We start from the raw sequence: 7,560 nt of genomic DNA on the forward strand, positions 1-7,560 counted from the left end.
GGGTATCTCTGGGCTCTGCTCCCCTATCTGAAGCGTAAACAAAGTCTCTCACTCCTTCATATGTGCTGCCATGCCCGAGAGCTGCTCAGAGTTAAGTGCTGATCCAGTGAGTGAATGAATGGCCAGGTTGCTATCTGACAAAAGAAAGCTAAAATCCTCATTGACGGGGGTAATACGATATCCTTCTTGAGTGTGGTTTTCTCTTATAATTTTGCTCATGTTTCCTAGCTACCCCAAATCCTGTTTTAAAAACAAACATAGAAAACTAATAATAGTTGACATTCATAAAATCTTGCAATGTGGTGCTAAACCCAGTATACCATTTCATCTCATTTAATCTTCACAATAATGTCATCAGATATTTATGATTTTATTCCCATTTAAAAATGGCTACACTGAGACTCAGAGGTGTTAAGCAGGTTGCCAAATGAAAGAAATAGATAAAACCTGTCAATGGCATGACCCTGCTGCTAGAAATCAGACCATGAGTAACTGTCCCATCAGCAAACATTGGAAGGTGCTTCTATGGTTGATGAGAAAAGAAAGCTGATGTGAGTGCAGGGCTGGTGTGAAGAACTTGAAGACAAAGATCAGCCAGTTGTATGATTTCTGATCAGAGCCTTCCAGGGGAAAGATGAGCTCCTGAGGACAGTTCCTCTGAAGCAGACGAGCACTGGCTCTCTGAGCAGCCGCGTGGCTTCAGTGTGTCGGGTATCAGTAAAGACCGATCCAGTAGAAGGTAGTGATTTCTAGCAATAACCATGTGACACACTTTAAGACTACATTAATTCTAGACCCAAAGGAAGGTCAGTGCGAGGAGCCCAGAGCATGGCACCAAAGCAGCCATCATAAGTGTGGTCTTGGCTAACCAAGGTCGACTCACTATGAGTTATTCAGGGAAGCTGTTGGCTCAGATTGTTCATGGTTCATCCCCAATGTGGGATAGTTTATGATGTTAAATTTTATAATTTCTCAATGTTTTGATTTTTTCAAAAATTTTATTCATTTATACAACAGTGAGTTTCTGGCTGATCACAGGACATATAAAGAATAGAAGACAAAGACTGTTCTCAAGGATCTTACAGTCTAGAGGGACAGATAGTGGATCCAAGGGTCCTGCAAGGTATGTCTAGAAGGGATGCACTGGGGAGGCCAGATTCAGGGAACATGAGTGGATACGAGATGAGCAGCTAAATGCTGTAGTATCTCAAGGGAGAGAGAATAATTATCTGAACTAGATTTGGTGGTAGTGACTCAGAATAATTGAAAAACTACCAAATGGATAGAATCTCTGAGACATAGACTGAAATTTAAGGCATAAAACTATAAAATTCCTAGAAGAAAACACAGGTGTAAATCTTCACAACCTAGGGTTAGGTAATGGTTTCTTAAATATGACACCAAAAACTTAGTGACAAAAGAAAAAATAGATTTGACTTCATAAAAAAAACCTTTTTGCACCAAATGACTCCATCAAGAAAGTAAAAAGGTAGCCCACAAAATTGGAGAAAACATTTTTAAGTCATATATTGGTAAGAAATAGTCTCCAGAATATATAAAGAACACCTACAAATCAATATAAAAGACAACCCAATTTATAATGAGCAAAGTACTTGAATGGCTTTTTCTCTGAAGAAGATATACAAATGACCAACAAGTGTGTAAAAGGATGTTTAACATATTTAGTCATGTGGAAATGCAAACCAAAATCATGGTGGGATACTACTCCACACCAGCTACAATGGCTACAATAGAAAAGACAATAGCAGTAGTTTGTAGGAGAAACTGGAGAGCTCATACCCAAATGGTGCCAGTGTGTGCTCCCTTGATGCGTCAAGCCCCCACCTTTCTCCTTTCTCTCCTACCTTGTTTTCAGCAAACCTCTTCTTCCTTTTCTTCTTTAAGTTTAGCTGTTTTTTTAATTATTTACCCTCAGAAAGAGGGGAAGGGAGGGAGAAAAAGATAGAGAGAAATGTCAACATGAGAGAGAAACATCAATCAGCTGCTTCTCACACTCTCTCTGACTGGGACTGAACCCACACCCCAGGCATGTGCCCCAGCAGGAATTGAATGGGTGACCTTTTGCTCTGTAGGATGATGCCCAACCAAGTGAGCCACTGTTTCAACCAAGTGAAACACTCGTCAGGTCAAACCTCTTCTTTTTTGAATCTGTTCTGCTTCCTCTCTTCATTTCTACAGAGGGGCGGTGCGGGGGGGGGGGGGGGGGGGTGGGGGGCAAGAACCCCTTCACTGGTGACAATTTGACAATGAAAAAAGAATAAAACGTGCATGAATCGAAAACATTATGCTAAGTGGAAGAACACAAGAACACAAAACAGACACAAAAGGCCACATGTTGTATGATTCCATTTGTATAAAATGTCCAGAATAGGCAAATCGTAGAGTTGGAAAGTAGGTTAGTGGTTGCTAGGGGCCAGAGAGGGGGGAGTCAGAAGAGAGAATGACTGCTGATGGCTACAGGGTTTTTCTTCAGGGTGCTGAGAGGTTTTGAAGTTACATTGTGGTGACGGTTGCGCAACTGAGAATATAGGAAAAATCACTGAAATATATACTTTAAATGGATAACTTTTACGGCATGTGAATGATATCTAAAGAAGGAAGTAATATTAAATCTAAGATCAAAACGCTGATCTTAGTGCAAAATGAAAAATTTGGAATATCTCCTACAAGGAACTCAAAAAAAACAGAAATGTAACAAATGGGAGAAATATCAATATAGTAATAATAGTAATAGTACAAACCACAACAACATTTATGAGGGCCCTGCTCTATAAGTACTAGCTCATTTAATCCCACAATAATACCATGAGGTAAGTATTATTATCATCTCTATTTTAGAGATGAGCAAACTGAGATACACAGTTCACACAGCCAGGACTATAGCAGACAAGCTAATTGTACAGCCTGAAAACTTGATCTCCTGTCTCTCAATAAACAAGGCCAATTTCTGGGACCCAGTAAATAAATACCAAAGCTTCTTTCACTTGCCCACAAAAGGTCCAAAAGGGCCAGTTCAAGTCTTAGACCACAAAGGTATGTCCAGGTGTGCTCAGTGCTGAGCCAGGTGATGAGGGATATGGAGGCCAGAGTCCTTGTTCCCCTTTTCTGTGGAGCGATGTATACAGGGGTGGGCAAAGTAGGTTTACCAGTGTGAGTATGGGGAACACAGAGTTTATTCTTGTATTATTATTTATTAATTATTGCATGTACTATTTGTATTACAACTGTAAACCTACTTTGCTGACCCCTGCAGGTATAGGCAACCCCAGGAATGCCCCCGCATCAAGATAGGTAGAAGGTATCTGAGTTAGAAGAGTTGAGTCTTGTTTCCCAAAACACCTCTGATGGCTGTGAGCTAGACCTCTCCCTCTTGAACTCTGTGTGTTTTTATAATGCAAGCATATGCCAGATGCAGGTTTTCAATTCTTGCCTGAGAATAAAAATTAACATTGTTCCCAAGAACAGGAAGAGATTTGGGGTGAAAAGAGAATGCGCTGGAATTGTAACAAGGTTATCATTATGTTACCCAGCCACCAGACAGAGGACTGCCTCATGCCTAGAAAGTGTCTTAGTCCTCTGCAGAGGTAACACAGAACTAATGGGACTCTGGTTTCCTCAGCTCTAAGTGTGCTCAGTTTCAAAACAACTGCTTTGTGATTAAGATTCAGCTGCTCAGGGTGAGATTCCAAGAAGATGAAACTGCTTCCCAGATGTTGCTAGAGCTGGAGAACCCAGATCTCTGTAGACAGGCCTACAGATGCTCTCCTCAGAAGTCCATCTGCTCCCCACAACCATCCCACACCCCCAACAACACACACACACACACACACACACACCCCAGACTTCCCTTTCTTCCCCAAGGACCTGTTTCACAAAGCCTAGCCGCAGACCCAGGTGGTTAAGTGTGTGTGTATGTTTTCCTTAATTAACTTTTGGGACAATGATTATAAAAAGAATCCACTGTCATTATACAAAATCGTAAGATATGCTCATATCTAACTTTGAGTGCTTGCTATGTCAAGTGGCTATGTGAAGGAAAAAAATCCATTTACTTCATTTACTCTTCTAAGCAATCCAATGAGGTAGGTACTATATAACTATCACTTCCAATTTACACATGGAGACACTAAGCCTTGGAATGGTTAACCAACTTATTCAAAGTCACCTAGTAGCAGAACTGGGGAATGAAAGTCTGTTTCAGTTTAACCCCTACTCTACATTATTAAAATACCAGGTGGAATGTAGGAAAGTCCTGCAGAGGGGGACAAAAGAGGCCTCCTTAAATTCCGCTCCCACCTTTGTTCAGGCCCATGTCCCCCTCCTCAGGATTGTTGAAACGATTCTCATTGCTCATCTCTCACCCTCAATTTCACCTCTGCAAACCCATCCAAAAACCTGGCACTTAGGCAGTGCTCAGTAAGTGTGGAATGAACAAATGCGTGAATCTTCCTCACTGACACTAGAGTCTTCCTGAAAGGTAGTTTTTAAAAACTTTTTATTGAAGCATGACATATTTACATAAAATAATACAAAGCATAAGCATATAGCATGTAAAATTTCTGAGTGAACACATCCATGTAACCAGCACCCCTGATCAAGAAACAGAACATTTGCCCCGCCCCAGAAGCCCCATTCCCCAAACCCTTCCACTGATATCTGCTCAAGGCTAATCATGCTCTTGACTTCATCATAGATTAGTTCCACCTACTTTTGTACTTTATATCCAATGCATATAAATAGATATAGGTACTCTTTTGTATCTGAAAGGCAGTTTTAATCATGTCACTCAGATGCTTTCAGAGGTTGCCTCTGAATAGAGTCTTTTCTAGACTAGAGTCTTAACCTGACATTTAAGACTTTTTATAACCAAGATGTTATCAGCCTAAATGGGGTGCTCAATTTAAGCCAAATTACTCACCCTTTCCTTTGGCGTGTCATGAATTTTCTTGTCTCACCAACTGGCAGAAAACTGGTCAGTTTCTGTATTGCTTTCCTGTATTTCTGCTTCCCTTCCAGGCCAGGTGAGAGCTGAGTGACAGATTCTGGCAGTGTATTCTTCCCAAGATGCAAGTTCCCCCAACACCCATGTCAACTGAGTGCTGCTGGTGCCAACTGGCTACCCACAGGATCCCCAACTTAAGGTATGGCAAAGGAAGAGCCTTTATTCAGTGCAAACAGCTCAATCATGATACAGCAGGGCTACGGAACAGCATGGCTGTAAGGCTGCCCTTGCCACTCAGGTATGCTGAGACAGGACCACTCAGCTAGGAAACCCAGGCTTCAGTGGAAAGAGAAAGTGTGCTCCCAAGGCAGAGGAGACCTGACTTGTATAGGAGGAAGTCTCCACTGCTGTCCCTCATTGGGCAGTCCTCATGCAAGTGAGGACACCAAATCTTCCAGTTTGATTGGTCCAAAAAAACACCATCCGATTGGTCAGAATGGAGCCACTCTGATTGGTAGGTGAAAATGTTAATGAGGCTATAGCTGTGTAGCTCCAATTAGATGGGAGTCTCAGTCCTATTGGTGAAATACTATTCCAGGAACTCCTTTATAAGGGTTGGCTCAGATGGTAGAAACAGTGCAGGCAAACAGCTCAGTGCACAGGCAGGCAGTTTAGTGTAGGCCTCTCCCTGAAGCATGGCTTACTTGAGAGGCCTTCTTTAGAAATGACTACTAGGCTCTTTTTAAAAAAAAAATGTTAATTTTGAGCCTAACTAGTCATCAGGAACCCTTCTTGTAGGTATTTTCTTTTTTACGGTCGACACTTATAATGTTGCATGAATGATGAGTTAAGCCACTGAGTCATTCTGAGCCTGTATGTTACCACATCAGGGCCTATCTGCTCCTGCAACTCCAATAAGACCTCCCCTGGGAGGCCATCCCTGACCAGGAGTCAGTCTCTCTCACCTCTGCACTCCTAGCGCACTGTAATCACCTCTATTTCAGCCCAGAGCACAGGCTAGCTGTCCCGTGGTGTGAGGGCTGGTCTCCCACACTACACCATCGTGTCTAAAGTGGACTCTGTTTGTTTAATTCTGTTTCTCCCACAGGATTTACCCTTGTGATTTGTGCTCAGGAGTAGTCAGTGTGCAGCTGGTATGAATTAAGTTAGAGGGAAAAACCATTTGCCCCCTGGTTTCAGTTTATGCATTTGGAACATAAGGAAAAAAACCCAGGAGGCCCCAGTGGTTGGTAGGGATTAGAGAGTGTTTCAGGTGGAACCCCAAACACATGGTGGGGGGAGGGCATTGCACATGCTGGTGAGGAAGTGGGAGTGAGAGAGGTGTTTGCAGGGCTTGGACATGTCCCTCTGCAGCCCGCCAGGAGACCCAGAGAAGCCCATAGGATCTGGGGGAGCTAGTGAGAGCCTCTGCAGCTCCCAATTTTTTATTTGCTGGGTACCCTGGGGACGGGAGACTGGCACTGTGGCAACCCCATTATTTACCACATGCAGGACCCCTAGCAGAGAGTGCATGAGAATAGAAAAAGCATAAAAAGAGGTGCATCAAAGGCAAGGGGCACAGGAAGTCCTGGCCAAAGTCCCAGCTAAAGTGATCAAGGTCTTGTACTGACCAGCCAGTCACCCAGAGAGCCACCTTTCACCCTCTCGCAGAATCGGCGCTGGAGGGGAACCCCAGTTTATGAACAAAACGCTGAAGAGGAAAAGTGTGTGCTTGGGCATTTGTGTGATAGGAGTGCATGTCTTCCCTGCCCGACCCCCTGTCCAAGGATCTCCCACCAGCTCGGTGAGGCCCCAGCTGAGTTCCTGGTCCTGGCAGAATTCTCAAGAACACAGGACTTTGGCATAGGAGACCTGGTTAAAAGAGTGGTCACCTCCCCTCTCTCTGCCCAATTTACATGCCCCCCTTGAATGATTTGTCACTTAGGGAGTAGTGTGACCTATGTCCAGACAGTGACATTGTTGCTAGTTTTTATGAATAAAGGTGTGTGTATGGGTGTGTGGGTGAACACGCGCGCCTCGCGCAGGTTGGGTAGGGCTGGTAGATAGTCCTCAGAGAAAGTTAGGGGGCTGGGCTGCCCACTGCGAGAAGCAAGCCCAAACCCACACGGAGGAGGGAGGGCATTGCACACGCGTTTGGGGTGGCAGGGACCGCGCCACAGTCCAGCTTCGCCCTCTGGAAGACTTGGTGAGGAGAACCCGCCGTCTGGCTGTGGGGTTTCCGGGACGAAGTTTGCGTCTGCAGAGCTACCCGCGGGGAGGTCCGAGGCCCCCCAGCCAGTGATGGCCAGCCTGGGGGTGTGGGGATAAGGGCTAAGCTGGGAGAAAAGCTCCAGGGCAGGGAGCCGTGAGATCATCCGGTTAGGGGATTGCAGAGGATCAGAGTTCCCGCGTCCCTGCTCCTAGCTCTCGAGCACTAAGACTAGATTTCGAATTATGATTTTATCATTTTAAAAAAGTGACTGCTGACTCCCCAGAAGATTTTTAATTCCTCGATTCCTCCTCAGTCCACCTGCTTGTTTGGATCCCCAAGGCTTAGTAGGGTCTAGCGGAGACAGTCCCCTACCGGGTCCGCTTGT

This window comes from Phyllostomus discolor, chromosome 6 (genome assembly GCF_004126475.2).
Source record: "Phyllostomus discolor isolate MPI-MPIP mPhyDis1 chromosome 6, mPhyDis1.pri.v3, whole genome shotgun sequence".
Classification (NCBI taxonomy): Eukaryota; Metazoa; Chordata; class Mammalia; order Chiroptera; family Phyllostomidae; genus Phyllostomus; species Phyllostomus discolor.